Source organism: Rhineura floridana, chromosome 3 (assembly GCF_030035675.1).
Source record: "Rhineura floridana isolate rRhiFlo1 chromosome 3, rRhiFlo1.hap2, whole genome shotgun sequence".
In the NCBI taxonomy this organism is placed as follows: domain Eukaryota; kingdom Metazoa; phylum Chordata; class Lepidosauria; order Squamata; family Rhineuridae; genus Rhineura; species Rhineura floridana.
Genome location: NC_084482.1, coordinates 76,778,777 through 76,801,805, shown reverse-complemented (window position 1 = coordinate 76,801,805; position 23,029 = coordinate 76,778,777). Strand labels below are relative to the sequence as shown.

The 23,029-nt window shown below is 41.3% G+C and overlaps 1 protein-coding gene across 2 annotated transcripts in view; it reads right to left on the bottom strand.

Annotated features, from left to right (window-relative positions):
• The window catches only part of PTTG1 (PTTG1 regulator of sister chromatid separation, securin), a 294,965-nt gene that overhangs the window by 119,277 nt on the left and 152,659 nt on the right, over positions 1–23,029 (bottom strand). The gene's annotated exons all lie outside the window — the stretch shown is intronic.

Sequence of the window (23,029 nt, the reverse complement as noted above, 5' to 3'; positions counted from 1 at the left end):
AAAACTCCAAGAGAAAGGTATTATTCCCTTTTAATATTAGTTTGGTAAACACTGATGAATCTAAACCAGCTATCCATGTAAACAAAAGGGCAGCATGTTAGGGTATTTCTGCACAGTCTTTTTATATGGATATAAATGTGTATTTGCTTTATATTTTTAATGCAAAGCCTGAATGTATTTTGCCCAAGCAACACCTCTCTCAGTGGGATACTGTATTTTCTGACAAGCGAAAGCACTATATTTTGTATATAGGCAATACATCTTGCAGGAAATACATTTATAGCCTTTATCATTTTAGTGTGGATTGTGGCTATATAAAATAAGCATTTACTTGTGATGCTGGGAAGGAGTGAACCTGTCCCAAAAAATCTGCTCAAACATATATGTGCTCCAACAGCTATACCACTTTGAGAATTGAAATTGGACACGGATGGCAGGAAACCTTACTTGAAAATCTAGGCCTTGTTTGTAGCTGTTTCGTCTGGAAGTCACTAACATAAATGAGAGCCAGTGTGGTGTTATGATTAGAGTGTTGGACTAGGACCTGCGAGGCCAGGGTTCAAATCTCTGCTCAGCCATGAAGTTTGCTGGGTGACCTTGGGCCAGTCACTCTCTCTCAGCCTAACCTACCTTGCAGGGTTGTTGTGAAGATAAAGTTGTTGTTGTGGGCTCCTGCTGGGAGGAAGGGTGGGATATAAATCAAATAATAAATAAATAAGATAAAATGGGGAAAACTAGGTGTTTATTTTTTACATTTATACCCCACCTTTCTTTTTTCATGAAACCTAAGGCACCTTACATATAGTTCCCATGTGGTCTCCCTTCCAGGCACTGACCATCCCTCACCCTGCTTATCTTCAGCAGGGAGCTGGCCTTATGTGCCTTCAGACCACAGCCTGGGATATATGTTACCTTGAGGTCCTTGGAGGAAAGGCAGGATGTAAGTGCAATAGTAAATGACAGTGGCCATACTACATTTGGTCAAGCTAATAAAAGATGAGCTGGCCCCAGCGGCTACTTGAGAGCAGAGGCTCAATGCTGAGGCCAGAAAAACCTTCAGACAACAAGGCTGATCCTTACAAGAGAGAGCAATCCCATCTAGATTTCCCCAGCTAAGTGACCCACCAAGTCTCCAGCTAACATCAGCTATCTTATCTAGCTTAATTTGCCCACATCCAGTCCATCACTTGTTAGAGCCACCATCCAGGGGTATTGGCACTCCACCCAGATTTAATGAAAAGAAGCAATAGAGCTGGGTGTCAGCTGCATAGGGATGACATTCTAACTTCCTGACAACCTTACCAATGCTTTCATGTGGATGTTGAAAAAACAAAACAAATCTTGGTTACATGGGAGACAAAATGAAACCCTAAGAACATAAGAAGAGCCTGCTGGATCAGGCCAGTGGCCCATCTAGTCCAGCATCCTGTTCTCACAGTGGCCAACCAGGTGCCCGGGGGAAGCCCGCAAGCAGGACCCGAGTGCAAGAACACTCTCCCCTCATGAGGCTTCCGGCAACTGGTTTTCAGAAGCATGCTGCCTCTGACTAGGGTGGCACAGCACAGCCATCATGGCTAGTAGCCATTGATAGCCCTGTCCTCCATGAATTTGTCTAATCTTCTTTTAAAGCCATCCAAGCTGGTGGCCGTTACTGCATACTGTGGGAGCAAATTCCATAGTTTAACTACGCGCTGAGTAAAGAAGTACTTCCTTTTGTCTGTCCTGAATCTTCCAACATTTAACTTCTTTGAATGCCCACGAGCTCTAGTATTATGAGAGAAAAACTTTTCTCTATCCACTTTCTCAATGCCATGCATAATTTTATACACTTCTATCATGTCTCCTCTGACCCGCCTTTTCTCTAAACTAAAAAGCCCCAAATGCTGCAACCTTTCATCATAAGGGAGTTGCTCCATCCCCTTGATCATTCTGGTTGCCCTCCTCTGAACCTTTTCGAACTCTATAATCCTTTTTGAGATGAGGGGACCAGAACTGTACACAGTATTCCAAATGTGGCCGCACCATAGATTTATACAATGGCATTATGATATCAGCTGTTTTATTTTCAATACCTTTCCTAATGATCCCTAGCATGGAATTTGCCTTTTTCACAGCTGCGGCACACTGGGTCGACATTTTCATTGTGCTGTCCACTACAACCCCGAGGTCTCTCTCCTGGTCGGTCACCGCCAGTTCAGACCCCATGAGTGTATATGTGAAATTAAGATTTTTTGCTCCAATATGCATAATTTTACACTTGTTTATATTAAATTGCATTTGCCATTTTTCCGCCCATTCACTCAGTTTGGAAAGGTCTTTTTGGAGCTCTTCGTAACCCCTTTTTGTTTTAACAACCCTGAACAATTTAGTATCGTCAGCAAACTTGGGCACTTCACTGCTCACTCCTAATTCTAGGTCATTAATGAACAAGTTGAAAAGTACAGGTCCCAATACAGATCCTTGAGGGACTCCACTTTCTACAGCCCTCCATTGGGAGAACTGTCCGTTTATTCCTACTCTCTGCTTTCTGCTTCTTAACCAATTTCTTATCCACAAGAGGACCTCTCCTCTTATTCCATGACTGCTAAGCTTCCTCAGAAGTCTTTGGTGAGGTATCTTGTCAAAAGCTTTTTGAAAGTCTAAGTACACTATGTCCAGGGCTGGCGCTGGCATGTTCGGCGCCTCCCTGCATAATATAAATCGGCGCCCTTACCTTTTATATTTTTTTTGTTCATTTTTCAATTCAAATGTTATAAAAAATGTAACAAGGCAAATAAGGACAAATAAGAAAATCTTTCTGGAGTAGGAAAATGTTTTATAGTAATTTATTATTAATTGTTCTGGGCATTTAAAAAAAAATTCTGGGCTTAGGGGCGCCTCTGGCGCCCCTCAGTCATTGTGCCCTCCTGCCATGCTTACCTTGCTCACCATGTTACACTGGCCCTGACTATGTCCACAGGATCACCTCTGTCTATATGCTTGTTGACACTCTCAAAGAATTCTAATAGGTTACTGAGACAGGACTTTCCCTTGCAGAAGCCATGCTGGCTCTGCTTCAGCAAGGCTTGTTCTTCTATGTGCTTATCAATCAATATAATTTATTTCAGTCATAGACCAGATACCCATAAATACAAACAAGTAAAATATGTTGGCAACATACATCCAATCAGTTTTTACAAGGATTTGATCAATGCTTTCCTACAAGAAATAGAAGCCGCAATATATTTGGCGACTTTATACGTAACCTGGGGGGAGTAATCACCCAATAGGTAATCGACATAAAAGGATTCTGGTCTGCCAGGGAAGGAAACTAAAATAGGGGAAATTAGCTGTTGCCTTAAATCATGATAAAAAGGGCATCTCAATAAAACATGGACATTAGTTTCCGTTTCTTCATTGCCACAGGGGCAATTTCTTTCTCCGTATGGGACTTTGTTAAACTTGCTCTCCAAAAGAGCAGAGGGGAGAGTATTCATTCTCACCAAAGTGAAGGACCTTCGGTATTTTGGAAGAGTCAGATCGGCTAAATAGGGCATGGGAAGGAAACATCTAGGGTTATACCTATGTTTTCTTATCAGCAGCAAATGGTGTTGAAAATCTATGTCTTTAATGCGTTGGCAAATAGCCACACGGGCTGTGTCATAGCCCATTTTTAGAATTGACGGTACGGAAAAGCCCAACATAGTTATTTTATCTAAAATCAGCTTTTCCCACATTGATTTAAAATCATCAACTAAAATAAAAGGGGCAAGACCTTTTGGCTCAAAAATCAGTTTCAACCATGCATTTATTCTGAGAACCCAAATGCGCGATTCAATTGATTGTAAACCTGTTTCCAACCTCAGAATAAAACTCGGTATACAGGTGGAGACAGCCAGAACAGCTCTCATAAAAGTGTTTTGGATAGATTCTAGGGCCGAATGTTTCTCAAGGAAGAAGATTTGAGATCCATATAACAATTGGGGAATAATTTTCGCCAGGAATATCTTAACAGCTGATGGAAGGGATTGACCGCCACGCTGATAGAAGAAGGTTATTAATGCCTTCATTGATCTTTTTGCATTTAAAGCAGCTGCGTTAATCTGTTGTTGAAAGGATCCTGAAGCTTGAAAAGTTATACCCAGATACTTAAAGCCATTTACCTGGTCAACTAGGTGGCCATTAATGCGCCAAAGATGTTTTTTTTTCTTTTTAGAAAAGACTATGACTTTCTATGTGCTTAGTTAATCTAGCTTTAATTATACTTTCTACCAGTTTTCCAGGGACAGAAGTTAAGCTAACTGGCCTGTAATTTCCGGGATCCCTTTTTGAAGATTGGCGTTACATTTGCCACTTTCCAGTCCTCAGGCACGGAGGAGGACCTGAGGGACAAGTTACATATGTTAGTTAGCAGATCAGCAATTTCACATTTGAGTTCTTTGAGAACTCTCGGGTGGATGCCATCCGGGCCCAGTGATTTGTCAGTTTTTATGTATTTTTTATATTTAAGCCTAGAACTTCCTCTCTCGTTACCACTATTCGTCTCAGTTCCTCAGAATCCCTTCCTGCAAATGTTAGTTCAGGTCCAGGGATCTGCCCTATATCTTCCACTGTGAAGACAGATGCAAAAAATTCATTTAGCTTCTCTGCAATCTCCTTATCGTTCTTTAGTACACCTTTGACTCCCTCATCATCCAAGGGTCCAGTTGCCTCCCTAGATGGTCTCCTGCTTCAAATGTATTTATATAATTTTTTGTTGTTGGTTTTTATGTTCTTAGCAATGTGCTCCTCAAATTCTTTTTTAGCATCCCTTATTGTCTTCTTGCATTTCTTTTGCCAGAGTTTGTGTTCCTTTTTATTTTCTTCATTCGGACTTCCATTTTCTGAAGGAAGACTTTTTGCCTCTAAGAGCTTCCTTGACTTTGCTCGTTAACCATGCTGGCATCTTCTTGGCTCTGGTGGTAACACACATGACAGTGTCTATGGGAAAAAAGACTAGTCTCCCAGCACTATACCATGATGGAACTAAGTGGAGAAACTCAAGCTCTTGCCGGGAGTGGGGTAGGGGCAGGAGTTGGGAAAGGAAACAAGAAGTGTTCGGCAGGACTTCGGAGGGAGTGTTATCAGAGCTTACTGAGGACAAACTTGTGAGAGCCCAATTAGACTTTAGTAAAAGATCTACCCTCCAGCCTAATGTCTGCAAGTACTTGATGCTGCTGAAACAAGCACCACAGGGAAAGTCCTGGGGGGCAGAAAAAGGCTTGGAAGGCCACATTTGGGGCCCAGGCCTGAAGTTCCTTACTCCAGTTTTAGAGCCTACCCTTCAGAAATGCAGGGAATCGCTGCAAGCTGTGCCCCCAACCTAGAAAGGTAGTACAGAAGTATGCCAAGGTTGATGGGGTATCTGAAACCTCTGAGCATTCCAGAAGAATCAACAAGGCCAGGTTCCTGCTGTTCCTCTCCTGATACACATCATTCACCTGGTGACTTAAGGCACTTTCCTTCCCAACCCAGGCTTGAAACCCAATTTGTCACTGATTTTGTTTAAACTCTGAAGTGATTAAATTGTACATACTTTCAAAGCTTGTGAATTTATTTAGCAATTAAAGCAAATGTAAGCTATGTAGTGTAAGCTATGTGAGGGTGACAGCCAGTGTGGCATAGTGGTTAGAGTGTTGGACTACAGGGTTCAAATCCCCACACAGCCATGAAAGTCACTGAGTGACCTGGGGCCAGTCGCTGCCTCTCAGCCTCAGAGGGAGGCAATGGTAAACCCCCTCTGAATACCGCTTACCATGAAAACCCTATTGGTAGGGTCGCCAAAAGTCGGAATTGACTTGAAGGCAGTACATTTACATTTAAGCTATGTGAAATGGTGCCACCTGGTGGAAAAGACCAAAAACTGAATGGCAAACTTTAAAAACAGGCTTCATTTTCCCCATTCTATCTGAAGGCTGAGGCTGACTTGCCACGGGTAAATCAACCTTCTTGTAATTCCCTTGTCTAGATTGCCATTCTGGTTATGGTTCAGCCCCTTTGGTTGATCCCTTGCCTCTTCCTACTTTAACATACAGCATACTTTACTAACCTTTCTTTATGCTTACTTTATGTCCCCCTTCCTCTAATAGAATTCAGCAGACAGTCAACTAGGATTGGAGAGTTCTTCACCCTCAGCCTTCCCAGTTTGGCTCTTGGGACAAATATCCAGCTTTCCTAATTAAGCTGATCTGGATGGATGAGGACTCCTTAAGACAGGCATGGGGACTTTTAGCCCTCCAGATGTTGCTAAACAACAGCTTCCAGCATCCCTGCCCACTGGCCATGCTTGCTGGGGCTGATGGGAGTTGTAGTTCAGCAACAACTGGAGGGGCAAAGGTTCCCCACTCCTGCCTTAAGATATATGTGAGCACAGATCTGGGTGCATCAATATGGATTTATTTTTATTTTTTAAAAAGTCTGATAAACCACAATACTTGCAATTCAGTACAGAAGCCAGAAAAAATGGCTTCTCAGTACTATACAGAGCAAATAGATGATGGATAATTATTTTTTTTTAAAAAGAATGAATGATAATGATATAATATATAACTACAATGAGTGCCTGGTGAAATGAGCAGCTGAAGCTGGCTCTGAAATTAATTCTTTCTACCCACACAGAGAAGAGTCTGAGCTTCATTTTGTTAATATGGAGGGCAGCCAAGCCTGGAAAATCAGGAAGAGGAGCCTTTTGTATACATAGTCAAGCTCTCTCTGCCTTTGATGAATGAGGGTATTTTGTGATGTAGGAGGCTGGGCTGAGCCAGAAACTGCAAAGACCTGAGGTCTAACCAGTCTTCCCGAAATCCACAAAGAACAGTCATGATTTCATCATCAATCTTCAACAGTTTTCAGTTGCTAACCAAACTCATTCTCCTGTCTCATACAGTGGGGTGGGCAACTCTACTATTGTATATCACAACATGACTATGGCTGGAGAATGGGTTCTGCTTTTTGAGACGGAAGATGTGTTTGTAAGACCAAAATGGGCACGTTTGTAGAGATTCGCTGACGGTTTCTTTGGCCAGTTTGTCTCCTGTGACTGGGTATAAGAATAGGAATGCGTTGTTTTTTCTGTTCCAATTTTTCAGTCTCTTACATTAGAACAAACACCTGGGCTTTGTGTACATTTGCTTGGGCACTGCCAGTGATGCATTGCTTTGAGTCACTGTGACCTACATATAGGGATAATCCTAGCTAACATCTCTCTTTTTGCTCTTAATTTTTTCATGCAAGCACTGGTGCTTAAGCTAATTTCAGTCCTTAGGTGGCCTCCATTTTAGCTCTTCCTGTAGGGATTCAGAAGATTACATGTGGATTTTAACCTGAGAAATAAAGTGAGAACAATTAAACATTTTCAGTTGATGTTTTGCTGGTGATACTATAAGATAGGAACTTTTGGAAGCTGCTGTTGCTGTCATACATTATTTCCTGTCAAAAATTACAACACAGGACACAACATGGTTTTTCAGAAAGGGTCACCGGGGAGTATTCATGCAACCAATCTCTTTATCCAGTGGCAAACAGGCCAATGCTCCTTGACTTGTGTTTTATGGAACAGGAAGAAAAAATAACTACAATATGGAATAACATTAGAGGACCCAAGGCTTTAGGGACAATGGGCTCTGCCATCCTCATCCTCATTGCAGCCATACAAAATGTCAGCTTGAAAATCAAGGCTATACTATGTATGTTTGGTGTCCTGGCCTGGAACTACAGCTAAAGATCAGTTTGAGAACTATAAAAATTGTAGAGTATTAACACTTATTGTCTATTCATAGGAATTTCAATTTGGAATTATTTTTCTCTTAATTCTGCTTGTGGATATATTTTTGGTAGGGCCCTATTACATCAACTTTTTTAAAAGCTCCTAGTTTCTGTCTGTCACTCTGACCTTGTCCTGACATAAATGTAAATGTACTGCTTTCAAGTCGATTCTGACTTATGGCGACCCTATGAATAGGGTTTTCATGAGGCTGAGAGGCAGTGACTGGCCCAAAGTCACCCAGTGAGCTTCATGGCTATGTGGGGATTCAAACCCTGGTCTCCCAGGTTGTAGTCCAACACCTTAACCACTACACCACACTGGCTCTTGACATAATGGGCTGTTATGTCATAATCTGATTCTGGTTTGTAGGTAGACCTTAAACCACAGTTTCCAGATTTGGATGTCAAGGTAAACTCTGGTTTAAAAAATCAGGACGTGTCCTCTGCAGCTAATCATGTGAGAAGGGGAAGAAAGGGGAGGGAGAAGGAGGGCAAACTTGACTTTCTCACTCATTCATGTGCAACCCACCCACCCCAGTTTGTTGGAATGGTCCTGCTGTGTCTGAATCAGGCCTCTTTCTGTTCCGTGATTGTTTCATGATGGATATAATCTGCTGTATTATATCTGCTATATTCATTTTTGAATCTGAAAAGGCAGGATTTAAGTGTCCTCAATAAAATGAACAATATATGAGTCTAAATAATGCATTACTTAATCTGGATTATATTGACCATCCTTTTGCCTAGGTCAGTCTTAGCCTATTGAACAAGAGGGTCCACATTAAAACTGCCAGTTCTTGTAGTTATCTTTGACACCTAGATTCCCAGATATTTACGCTGAACAGGCTGCAATTTAAATGGCCAATTCAAAACCTGCTGCTCAATCAGCCCAGTCCCAGGAACTCCAATTTTGGCCCTGTGTCTGGGCAACATATACACACCAAAAACTTAATTACTAAGAGCTTTGAGATGGATTGGATAGTACAAGGGGAATGTTGTTCACATACAACTGAATTTTACATTTTTTGACTTTTATGTTTATAACCAAAATCTCAGGATTCTGCATAATTATATAAGTGCAGGGTTCCAAAGTGATGTCAAACAAAAATAAAAATAATGAACAACCTTTACCTCTTTCTGTGTTAAGCACTGAATTTTTGCCTGCCATGCAACTATTAAAGGCACAACACCTCTACCAGGGAGAGATAAAAGTAGCCAACAAAAGTTGCACCTTTCTAATCATTCAAATCAGACCAGAATGCAGGAAATAAATCTGCAGATAAAAACAACATGCAAAAGGCTCCAAGGGGTGCTGCTAGTACAATGTACACTGGCTATGATGGTGTGGAAGAAGTCTCTTGAAGAAGCTTTGCATATGCCCAACAAGTTTTAAAGGCTTCCTCAATTTATGAAAATAGGGCACAAGACCGTCTGCCTTTAATAAGTGCTGCCAAAAGAAGGGTTGGGGAACCTGTGGCCTCCAGGTATCGTTGGACTACAACTCCCATCATCCCTGACCATTGGCTATGCTGGATGGGGCTGATGGAAATTGGAAGCCGACAACATCTGGAGGTCCACCAGTTCTCCATCCCAGACCTAAAAGATTTCCAGATGGTAAACCTATCCTTGAGTATTGAAAAGGTTTGGATTCCAATTAAACAGATTTCCTATGTGTCTTGACCTTTGCTTAGAGTGGCCTGTAAATATTTCTCATTACCAAACCTTACCCAGAAGATATATAGAGCGCACACACACATATCAAAGGTTGTCCCTGAAAATGACAGAAAAGTGGATGAAGTAGCAAGGAGCAGTGTGCTCATTGGGCTCTGGCATTTTCTCTCTGTCTGCTTGGTGAATGTAAACAGAGAAGCTCAGTTCCCACTGTCAGTCTGACACCTCTTGCCAGCACTACATTACTCAGCAATTAGCAGAGAGGAAACAGCAAACAGTTCAGCACCACAATGGAGAAGTGGATATTTGCAAAACAAAAGGGAAGGCCAGGGAATGGTTAACATCACTATGGTAACCATACAAGCTCACATCCTTTTTTGTGCTGGGGGGCTTCCTACCCCCTCCCTTTGCAAATGACCACAGGTTGCGTCTTTCAGATCTATTCTACTGAGTCCTCAGTCAGGATGCTTCCCTAAACGGCAATATTCTTGTGTATATTATTTGATCTCTCTTCTTATTTAGCCCAAAACTTGATATCCTATGCATGTTGTTGTTGTTATGTGCCTCCAAGTCGACTACGACTTATGGAGACCCTATGAATCAGTGACCTCCAACAGCATATGTTGTAAACCACCCTGTTCAGCTCTTGTAAGTTCAGGTCTGTGGCTTCCTTTATAGAATCAATCCATCTCTTGTTTGGCCTTCCTCTTTTTCTCCTTCCCTCTGTTTTTCCAAGCATTATCATCTTTTCTAATGAATCATGTCTTCTCATTATGTGTCCAAAGTATGATAGCCTCAGTTTCATCATTTTAGCTTCTAGTGATAGTTCTGGTTTAATTTGTTCTAACATCCAATTATTTGCCTTTTTTGCAGTCCATGGTATCCGCAAAGCTCTCCTCCAACACCACCTTGAGTTGATTTTTCTCTTATCCACTTTTTTCACTGTCCAACTTTCACATCCATACATAGAGATCAGAAATACCATAGTCTGAACGATCCTGACTTTAGTGTTCAGTGACATCCTTACATTTGAGGACCTTTTCTAGATCTCTCACAGCTGCCCTCCCCAGTCCTAGCTTTCTTCTGATTTCTTGACTATTGTCTCCTTTTTGGTTAATGACTGTGCCAAGGTATTGATAGTCCTTGACAAGTTCATTGTTCTCATTGTCAACTGTAAAGTTGCATAACTCTTCTGTTGTCATTACTTTCGTCTTTTTGATGTTCAGCTGTAGTCCTGCTTTTGTGCTTTCCTCTTGAACTTTCATCAGCATTCATTTCAAATCATTACTGGTTTCTGCTAGTGGTATGGTATAGTCTGCATATCTTAAATTATTGATATTTCTCCCTCCAATTTTCACACCTCCTTCATCTTGGTCCAATCCTGCTTTCCGTATGTGATATGTTCTGCATTCAGATTAAATAAATAGGGTGATAAAATACACCCGTCTCACACCCTTTCCGATGGGGAACCAATTGGTTTCTCTATATTCTGTCCTTACAGTAGCCTCTTGTGCAGAATATAGGTTGCGCATAAGGACAATTTGATGCTGTGGCACCCCCATTTCTTTTAAAGCATTCCATAGTTTTTTATGATCTACACAGTCAAAGGCTTTGCTGTAATCTATAAAGCACAGGGTGATTTTCTTCTGAAATTCCTTGGTCCATTCCATTATCCAACGTATGTTTGCGATATGATCTCTGGTACCTCTTCCCTTTCTGAATCCAGCTTGGACGTCTGGCATTTCTCGCTCCATATATGGCAAGAGCCTTTGTTGTAGAATCTTGAGCATTACTTTACTTGCATGGGATATTAAGGCTATAGTTCGATAATTACTGCATTCCCTGGGATCCCCTTAATGAAAATGTAAACTGTCAGCAGTGCCCTCCCCCACCAGCAGCAAGATGGGGTAATTGAAGTACTATAAAGTAACATGTATATTATGATCAAAAGGGTGTGTGTTTTAAAGGGACAAATACTCTTCACTCCTTAATCACCTTGCAGATTTGTTCCTGTCACACCAATATCAGAGTTTAACATGGCTGATTGCCTGCTGGGCAGGGGAAGAGCTGACATTGTATCTGACTCATTCCGGCACTTGTGCACAAAGATTTCAAAGTACATGACATAACGGGGAAAATTGCCTGCCAGTTCATTGCTTGACAAGCAGAGGATGTGAACTCTCATTTCTCTAGAAGGCACAGACCAGTATAAGGCACACTCCAAACAAACCTTTCTCCTGCCAACCCGTCCCCCTACCACCCAAAATTCTGCTCTTCCTCTCCTTTGCTCCTGTTCTTAGACACGGTACATTGGGGCTGCCCAGTAACTCTAATGTACTTTGCATCTATCTCTCAAACCTGGCACCTGTTTACACAATACTTATTATAACTCATGTACTTATGACCCTGGGAAGACATGAGACTAGACCATCTCTAATCCTCTACTGTGCAGCCATTCAGACATTTTACAAGACCGTTAATCCATACAGTTAGTACCATTTCACTAGATGGCACGTATGAGATATAAGAAGGAAGGTGACTTACATATCAGACCATCAAGCTCAGTATTGACTACACTGACTGACAGCGGCTGTCTAGGGTTTCAGGCAGGGATCTCTCCCAAGTTTACTTGGAGATGCCGGAGATTGAACAAGGGGCTTTCTACGTGCAAAGCAGATGTTCTGCCATTGAACTATGGCCCTCCAGATGTTGCAACCAAAGTCATATGAAGTTTTGTGATGTGTTGGTCAGGGAAATAATGGCATTCTAATATTAAATTATGGTAAATATATACAAGAGAAGGGTTTTTTATTATTTGCAAGCCTTTTTTATTATCTCTGTGCTATCAAAAACTCCATGTTGATTTGTTTACTTCTCATGCACTGTTCAAGGCATATACCTCTGCATAAAACCACATACCAGTGCAGCAATAGGGCATCATGGCTGACACAAAGCTGAGCCAACAGAAATGTAGCTGATATATGCAGAGAGATCTGATAGCGGAAATCACACTAGGCGTGTGCATGTCACAATATGGTGAAGGAGAAGTAATCCGTTTTAATCTATGATTAACATCTATGGCCCCTGATAAAGTGCTGCATGGTGAGCTCCAAACATTCATCAAGATTTCTAAAGCCCAGTTTCCAGAAACAGCTCCTTTCCCCCAGCTTGGGACAGAAAAACACCTAGTGTCCCTCCACGAGCCTCTGTGTATCCATAAAAGACTCTTTGGATCACACCTGTGGCTATAATCTCATCTTCAAGAGAATATCGGCCAAGCTTTATTTCTCAGTTAACTCAAATGCAATTATTTAAAATTATTTAAAACACCGCCTGCCCCCCGTTTTCTAGTTCCTCTTCCTACATCACCAATCCATGTCTCTAATTCTTCCAGAAGGCCACTGCTGTTCTGTTAGGCCTCAGCATAAAGCAACACTCTTCAACCTTGGTTCCCCCAATATTATTGAACTAAAACTCTCATCATCCCTGACCACAGGCTAAGCTGGCTGGGGATAATATGAATCGTAGTCCACATCTGCAGACCCAATAAAGGATGCTTATTGGGAAACATATACCTAAAAAGACATCTTGTACATGTAATGTATATTACCATTCTCCGCTGATGCACTGTAGTAGGAGAAACTTCATCATATGAAACTGTGCATTCTTGTACAACTTACAATCCATCAAGCTGAGTGCAGCTCCATAGGTGCATGAGACCCCCCATTCTTTGGCAGTTCCAGACAGGCAGCAAAAGCAGGAGGCATATTGAGCCCCCTAGTGGATGGATACAGTACATGGCTGGCAAGCTGTGTCCAGCTTTGTGGGCTTTAAGTTGGCAGGCCTACATTAAAGGCACAGGAACTCCATTGGATACGATACTGGCATCCTGGATGCCTTATTTTTTATGGTACAAAGTGATTGTGCTTGTGCTTGTAACACACATAATCTCTGCCTCCTTGGTTTACAGAATGTTCTACCACAGTGGTTCCCAACCTTTATGAGCACGGGACCCCCTTTATAAACTGAATTTTTTTTGTGACTCCCTCCCCCCAGAGAGGCAGGCTGGCTGCCAGGAAGGAAGGGGGAAAGCAGCCTTTCTTTGCAGCCTTGCTTCTTTTTGCTTCACAAAAAGCCCTCTCCTCTCATTCTAAGTAAGGGCATTGCCAGTAGCAGCAGTGCAAGGAGACGGGAATCCGTGATAGTAATCCCCTCTTCTTCCTGGTAGCTCCACCCTCAGCCTCCTTTGGCATCTGCTATGTATTTTATAGGCAGATGCCTGCCCTTAGTGCGCCTGAAAGACGCTCTGGCGCTTCAGCAAAAGGCCTCCCCTCTCGTTTGGAGCAAGGGGGAGGTGTCATCTGCAGCAGCAGTGGAAAGCAGACAGTGTCAGGGGAGTTAAGACTTTTTTAAAAAATTAATACATAATTCATTTCTTTACTGTTCACGGCCCCCTCTGGATTACTTCGCGGCCCCCCTGGGGGTCCCGGCCCCCAAGTTGGGAACCACCGTTCTACCACATTAAAGGTTTTCCCAGATTTTATCTGGATCAGAGTCATTCTGCCCTATACTGCTGCCTGCTGACAAGGAAAGGGATAAATCCCCCTAGACAAGCCTGGCTATCTCGTGCTGTTAAGTGACATACAGAAATCAGCAAGCTGCTAACAAGTGCACATCATGGCTAGTTATGAAGTTGGCAATGTTATTTGCATCCTATTGGGCTACAGAAGCATCTTAGTCCACCGGCAAGGCATTCAGATAATTTATATGTCTGAAAGTACTTGTCAGCCATAAACTGCAAAATGACATCAAAGACAGAAAGACATTTGTCACTTCACCGTATCAATGAGGCCTTTCTGGGTAGGATATAAAAGCTGTATGGTTCCAGGCTCTATAACTGGCATACAGAGCAAAAATCCTTTTGAAAGGGCAATACAGCTACATACCTCTCTCACTCTCTGTCTTATAGCACAAAGCAGGGTTCTCAGGCCTGGAAAAACAGAAGACAGTAGAAAAAGAGGAAGGCCAAACAAGAGATGGATTGATTCCATAAAGGAAGCCACAGACCTGAACTTACAAGATCTGAACAGGGTGGTTCATGACAGATGCTCTTGGAGGTCACTGATTCATAGGGTTGCCATAAGTCGTAGTCGACTTGGAGGCACATAACAACAACAAGATATACAAATTCACTAATAGGCAAAAAACCTTGCAGTTTAAGAACATACCTATATTTGTATCAAACTTTTAAAGCAGGGAAATTGGGCAGCTATAGTAAATGCACCAGGGGAGCAGGACACCTGACCTCCTCTCTGAGATATTGTACTGCCCTACAGCCCAATTTCCTGTATAGCTTGGAGGAATCTGGTAACATGTGCCTCTAAGCATATGGTGAGTGGGGGCAACACCTGCCATCTCCAAAGATGGAAAATTACATTTTTGTATGCTTGTTGGTGTTCTTACTTCGCTTCTTTTCTGCGTTACTACTGTTTCTATAGAGAATCTAACCTAGAAAATTATATTTCTCTCATTATTCACACTAGAAATCTGTGCCCAAATTATTTTTATTAATTTCAAACCCTTTTTATTGGTCAATGTCATATGATGGTGAAGACAGCCTTCTGTGTTTCAAACTAGAGGTCATGCTCTATTTCTATTTTGGGCGCATTAACAATTGAATGAACAGGTGAACAAAGGGAAGATGGAATCAATACACTGAAGAATATAAAAGAGACGCAAGGATGACAGATTCATTCATGGAGGAACCGTATGAAGAAGAACCAGACATTTTAGAATGTGAGGTGAAAGCTGCTCTTAAAATACTTGGAAGAAACAAATCACCAGGAACAGATAGCATACCAATAGAGTTGTCAACAAATATGGAAAACTAAACAATGGCCCACAGACTGGAAGCATTCAATATACATCACAATTCCAAAGAAAGAGGATCCCAGAGGATGCAGTTATTATCAAACTATTGCCTTAATGTAAAGTAATACTCAAGATTCTACAACAAAGGCTCTCAACATATACGGCGCAAGAAATGCCAGACCATGCTGGATTTAGAAAGGGAAGAGATCATATCGCAAACATAAGTTGGATAATGGAACAGACTAAGGAATTTCAGAAGGAAATCACTCTGTGCTTTATAGATTACAGCAAAGCCTTTGGTTGTGTAGATCATGAAAAACTAAAAGAAATGGGGGTGCCACAGCACCTGATTGTCCTGATGTACAACCTATACTCTGGACAAGAGGCTACTGTAAGGACAGAATATGGAGAAACCGATTGGTTCCCAATCAGAAAGGGTGTATTTTATCATTCTATTTGTTTAATCTATATACAGAATATAACATACAGAAAGTGGGACTGGACCAAGATGAAGGAGGTGTGAAAATTGAAGGGAGAAATATCAATAATTTAAGATATGCAGACTATACCATACCACTAGCAGAAACCAGTCATGATTTGAAACGAATGCTGATGAAAGTAAAGAGGAAAGCACAAAAGCAGGACTATAGCTGAACATCAAAGACTAAAGTAATGACAACAGAAGATTTATGTAACTTTAAAGTTGACAGTGAGGACACTGAACTTGTCAAGGATTATCAATACCTTGGCACAGTTATTAACCAAAAAGGAGACAATAGTCAAGAAATCAGAAGAAGGCTAGGACTGGCGAGGGCAGCTATGAGAGAACTAGAAAAGGTCCTCAAATGCAAAGATGTATCACTGAACATTAAAGTCAAGATCATTCAGACCATGGTATTTCTGATCTCTATGTATGGATGTGAAAGTTGGACAGTGAAAAAAGCTGGTAAGAGAAAAATCAACTCATTTGAAATGTGGTGTTGGAGAAGAGCTTTGCGGATACCATGACTGCAAAGAAGACAAATAATTGGGTGTTAGAACAAATTAAACCAGAACTATCACTAGAAGCTAAAATGATGAAACTGAGGCTATCATACTTTGGACACATAATGAGAAGACATGATTCATTAGAAAAGATAATAATGCTTGGAAAAACAGAAGGAAGTAGAAAAAGAGGAAGGCCAAACAAGAGATGTATTGATTCTATAAAGGAAGCCACAGACCTGAACTTACAAGATCTGAACAGGGTGGTTCATGACAGATGCTCTTGGAGGTCACTGATTCATAGGGTCGCCATAAGTCGTAGTCGACTTGGAGGCACATAACATCAACAAATGACCCCCATGTTACAGAGGTCCCAACTGGCCTCAACGAGAAATCTGGCATTTAGTGTTGCCCGTCCCATGCTGTGGAATGCTCTTCCAAGAGAGATTGGGCAGGCGTCCTCACTTTTGACCTTCAGGTGTCTCTTGAAGACTTTTTGTGTGCTAACAGGCCTACACATGCGGTTTTTAAGTAGCCAGTCAATACTTTATATAAATAAATAAAATTTTAACTTGGATTCCTGCACTGAGCAGGGGGTTGGACTCGATGGCCTTATAGGCCTCTTCCAACTCTACTATTCTATGATACTGTAAAGGACAGTCAAACTGCTTCTGGCTCTGATTTTTATAAAGAAGAGAAGGTGTTCAAGACCTTGCAGGAGAGGCAAAGAAGCACTAACAGACAGCTAAATAAAAAATGGGGAGCAGGGAGAAATGTTGTGAAATGTGGAACATTGCTAGACGGAAGAGAGCTAGACTTGCAGATGTTGTTCACTTGAAAATAAATAAGGTATAGAGATTCAGCATGAGCACTCCCATAATGGCATATTTATTATAGTGGGTGATCACTCAGGCTACCGAGAAAACTCTGTGAGCCACCCTGAGAAAATGGAGAGATGGGATAAGAGCAGTGGAGGATAGTCCATTTGGGTGAATGGGGTACTGCACCACCAAACTCAGTCTGCCCTCAATCTGTCCCCACCTGCTTGCCTTCTTTCTTACAACCAGTCCAGGGGAAAGCATTGCCTGTCAGCTTCCTGCTCAGCCTTAGTGCTGCCCCTGGTAGAACTCAGCAGGGAAGAGGACTCGGACAAAAATATAATTAGTTGGCTCTGCTGGTCATTGGCTGCATCTCCACCTGCTGTTGATTGCCCTGCTTTCCACTCTATTAGCCCCAAATGGATAAAAGTATTTAGATGAACTGAATAAAATTAAAAAGTATAACTTGTTCAAATGTTTTACATGACAGAGTTATCATGGAGTGGGAAGGATTTGTGTTGTTCATCACTAATGGTGACATAGGCACTGTTCAGTAAAAGCCTTTCACAGGCGCATTTCAAAATGCACTCAGGCTTACAGTTAACTGATGCCTTAGCAATGAGGAAAGTGACAAAATTAGTGATTTCCCCATAACAAAAGTACAGCCTTGGGGAAAGACATTGCAGCCCCAAGTAAAACTGATTAACAACTGCATAGTTCTTTAACAAGAAAACAAAACAAAGTTCCATCATCTGGAAAGACCTTGAAATGTCTTGGCCCCTGCACTGTCATAAGGATTGCACTTTTGCTTGTCTTTGGGTTTGAAGTTACACAGATGCTCTTTCCTGAACACAAAAATACCTTACTCCTATTAAGCCACCAAAATGCTGAGAGTATAATCCCTTAATTCAGCACTTGTTATGCTAAACACAGGTGTTATATCTGGGTCTATGGGTCATTGACAGTCAATTAGAATATTTTCATTATAACAGAGAAGCAACTGAAAAGAATTAGTTCTGGATCAGTCATGATTTAAAGAACCACATTCATAGTATAATTTGAAATTTGGAAAAGCTAGCAATACTTTTTGGAAAAATATAAACAAAATAAATACAATCATTTAATAGTCACAGGACAGTGTAACCCTTATAAACCTTTGGGAGATTATACTTTAATTTTATTTTTTAACTATTGCAAAGAAGTAAATATTAAAAGAAAAGGAAGCATTGGCTCAGTAGTTGGCTTAGTAGTTGGCAGTGGCTCTTTTTACTTGACAGGTTCTTGTAGACTCAGAGTGGATGATCTTCCTTAGCAAACATGTTATGCGAGCAATCCACCAAATATTATGCCACTCACTCTACCTTCATGACTGCAGTATCTAAAACAGCATTTTATGGATTGAGTCCATTACATATAATAAGGCTTCATAAACACAAACAATAATTCTAATACCAGTATAATATTGCCAAGGCAGTGTTATATTTAGTAAATCAGTGGTACATGCTCTGGTAACCTCACGTTTGGATTACTGTAATGCGCTTTACGTAGGGCTACCTTTGAAGACAGTTCGGAAGCTACAACTAGTGCAAAATGCGGCGGCCAGATTGCTGACAAGGACCAAGCGGTCCGAGCATATAACACCTGTTCTGGCCAGCTTGCACTGGTTGCCAATATGTTTCCGGGCTAGATTCAAAGTGTTGGTATTAACCTATAAAGCCTTATACGGTGCGGGACCACGATACCTTGCGGAACGCCTCTTCCGATATGAACCGGCCCGTGCACTACGTTCTGCTACGAAGGCCCTCCTCCGGGTTCCAACTCACAGGGAGGCCCGGAGGGTGATGACAAGATCTAGGGCCTTCTCAGTGGTGGCCCCCGAACTATGGAACAGTCTCCCCGAGGAAGTACGCCTGGCGTCGACTCTGCTCTCCTTCCGGCGCCAGGTCAAAACCTTCCTATTCTCTGAAGCATTTTAAGTTACACTGATTTACTTTTTTAAATGTTTATTGTATTGGATTGATGATTGTATTTTAGTATTATTTTGTTATTCATTGTATTTTTATGCTATTTTATGTTCACCGCCCAGAGAGCTATTGCTAGTCGGGCAGTATATAAATTTAATAAATAAATAAATAAATAAATAATGTCCACAACAATGCACTGTTGCATTCAATTTGATCCAGACACATGTGCAATTACAAGGACCCCACAAGGTAACATTTTTTTACGGAATAGCATACCTGCCACCTTCATGTTCCAGTATGCTTGTATCTTCCACATTTATAGAACTTATGGAAAGACAAAGCAAAACAAGATGGGGGAGGGGTGCAATGAGACACGTACATTAATTTACACCAAACAGCAGTACAAAATAGTGCAATCTAATCAACGTTGTTAGACCAAGATACATCATTGCAGTTGGTAACCTAAAATTATACAATGAACATATTGGTCTCGTAAAACAATTTCATTAAAAAATCCCAACTACCAATCCCATTGGCAGAAAAGCTCTGCACCAGATGCACATTTTGCTCGTGTTATGGTCGTACAAAATAATGGACCCTTTCTGGAGAACAGTATATTCCTTAGTATACAAATCTGGTCTTAAATTCAGTCTGGTTTCACATTCAGACATCTCAAATTAGGCAATATATACCTACCATATGATCTCCATCCAAAGGTCAGAACAGTTGGATAAACAAGGACATAGCAGTTGCAAAAAGGCAGGTGTTCCACTGAAAATCCTGAATCACTTTTTCACTCTGTGTATGTAATTGTATAAAATGGCTGATCTAACAATTTTTTAAAAATACAAATAAAAATTACAATTTATTAGATAATCATTAGAGGAGCATACCTTGATATCTAGTGTTCATTTCTTGATTAGTCCAGAGAGGAAGCAATGTAACAAAACTTCCTCCTCTCTTAGGTTCCTTTTTGGAAAAAAAAAATTGCCATGAAAATGCACCAGAGATTGGTCCTGGAGGCGCTGTCTTCCAAGGGTTTGGGATAATAGCAGAAACTTTGTGGGCTGGAAGCTATGAGATAGTTACTGTACTATAGCTATACTTTTATATTATGAAGAAATATGGCATTGAGTTGTATTATGCCTTTTAAACATTTTAATATGTTATTAACCTGCCATCCAGTGTCACCTGGCAGCAGCCACTGCATCAGCCTATCTCAGAGAAGGGAAGAGAAGGGATGTAGTCAGAGCCGCCATCTGCTCTGCTGAGAAGCCAGGCTCTTCCCCTCCATTAACTGTCATCTGGCAGCAACCATTTCAGAAGTCTGTAATAAGAGAGAAAAGGGATGCAGGATCGCTCTACTGAAACAGCGGAGAGACTGGCAACTTTTGGCACCTCCTCTCATTGAACTTTTCCATTGCAACTGGTCATTAAAAGAATTTGTAATTGAGAAGTATCAAGATTGCTTTTTTCCTTCTATCCTCCCTTCCTCCCAATCCATTTTCTTTTTCCTTTTTTTAAGAGTGTAAGCCTGAGGGCAGGGACTGCCTTTTTTTAGTTATCTGGAAGCCGTTTTTGGCTAAAAAGCACATATTCTTTTTAAAAAATGTAATAGAAAAACAAACATTCTATTGACTGTTACAGTTGTTCAAAGCAGCACAATGCACTCTAGATTCATGAGCCTGGACACAGCTACAAATCTCAGTATATCTGTGATCTGAATATGGGAAACACTGCAACACTGTATGTCTGTAGATATCACCACCATCATGAATGAATATGATTCCATGATTATAGTCCTTCAAGCAAAAATCTGATGTGATACCTACACCCTAATCACTTTGCCTCCCTTTGTTATCGTGTAGGGTGGTGCCGGTTTCTGTTTGTTCCTTATATCTATGTAATGTAATGAGGTAATGCTCTTCTGCAGATGCCATGGTGTGTAAGAATTATAATATCTAGACAGCCTCTGACTGAGCAACCTGGATCACCAGGAGCTCATTGACTTTACTGGACTGAACACTGTGAGACTACTGGGCTCTCTCTTGCTCTCACTCTCTGCCTAGCACACAAGCATATGGAATTTGGATCCCAGTTGTCTGAATTCTTTCTTTCATACAAGTTCTTTCATTGAAATTTGCGAAAACATCACTTGTGTTTATTTTGTTATAGGTAAGGGAGGGTCCTTTAATGGGCATTATTGGTGGTACTGCATGTAATGCTTCTTATTTCACACTTGTGTCCCCTTAGAGCAGCCATTCCCAACCAGTGTGCCTCCAGATGTTGTTGTACCACAACTCCCATCAGCCTCAGCCAGCATTGCCAATGACTGAGGCTGATGGGAGTTGTGGTTCAACAACATCTGGAGGCACACTGGTTGGGAAAGGCTGCCTTAGATTACTGTTGCTGTTTTATATAGCACCACTGGCAATCACAGCTGCTGTCTAAAGTAACATAAAGCCAAACCAAAAGCATAAAGGTAGCCATGCTGGCCCATAAGAAAAATACTAAAGTCCATATTTATTAGGCTAACCAAAATGTCATAGTGGGCATGCTTTTGAAATCCCCAGAACTCCTCATAAAGCTAGATCAGGGTAGCCAATGTGTTACGCTCCAGATGTTACCAGCCAGGATGGCCAATGGTGAGAGATGATGGGAGCTGTAGGTAGCCCAATATCTAGATGGTATCATGTTGGCTGATGCAACATCAAGATGCAAGACTGGAGGTGCAAGAGGAGTGACAGGAAGAAAGTTTGGTTTCTTAGTAGCCATGACGTTGTGGTCCTTTTATTTTCAAAGATTCATGCACCAATTTTGCCTGCCTCATCTTCAGCTTCACAAGAGGGACTGTTATGAGCAATTGCTCCAAAACTGTGGGTGCCAGAATAGGTCTATTTGCATTGACTTTTATCTTGTCTCATCCCACCTCTTTAACATTTTTGTGTACACATACGGATGACCCATTTATTTATAGCATAGTTCATAACGTGGAGTAGGTTGTAGTGTTCTATGTGTATGAGGTTGCAGTACTTTATGATTCATAGTAGTGTTTTAATCAGAACTCTAAAATTCAGAACTCTCTTGAGAAGCAGAGCAAGACTAAGTTGCAATAGGATTGTTAAATATGGAGGGCTGTATTTTTTCTTCTTCAGAGGTTCATGTAGTCCCTTTATGGAAGGAGGCAGCAGCTGGCATTGTTTGGGATATTGTTATTGAACCTGTAGACACATGTAGGTATGGAACGGTATGTACACACCTGCAAATACTGATGTGCCCCCATAGGTTTTTCTTCAAATACTGATGTGCCCCCTGCACGTTCCAGTAGCCACCTTTCCTTTTGCAAGGATTTGTATATTGTAGGTTCTAGGAAAAGCTTGAAAACAGGTCCTCAATGTTAAACGACATTTTGAAGGGGGGAAAGGGAAGAACGCTGATTGTATTTTATGCTTACAACTTCAGTAATTTTGAATGTGATGATCAAAAGCTCCCTTAAAATTAAAATAAAATAAAAAGTAGGTCACTTTCGCTTGTGCGTAAATAGAATTTAAATCTAGAGTCAGCTACTCCCGTACCAGGACCAGATTTCTCCAGTACAAGGGAGCTTTCCTTGATGAACGTAGCATAAGCAATTTCACTTTTCTTTCTTTTTGCCATTCTGGTTGATAGGATGCTGACGCTACATGAAAGTGCTTTCCCACTTATTGTTTTGTTGGTTTTTGCCGGTACCGAGAATCGATGGCACAAGTTCCCGATTTTATGCCTACGGAGAGTTTCTTATCCCCTCCCTCTCGTCAAGGCAGACCGCGTGCTCGATCTTCGTATTGCGCTGTACTTTTTTTCTCTACCTGTTCCAAGGACAAGAATAGGTGCTGCCAACTGAGTGGGTGAGTGGGTAGGAGGCTCACCCCCTACTCTCCTTTAGAAGCCCCATCAAGA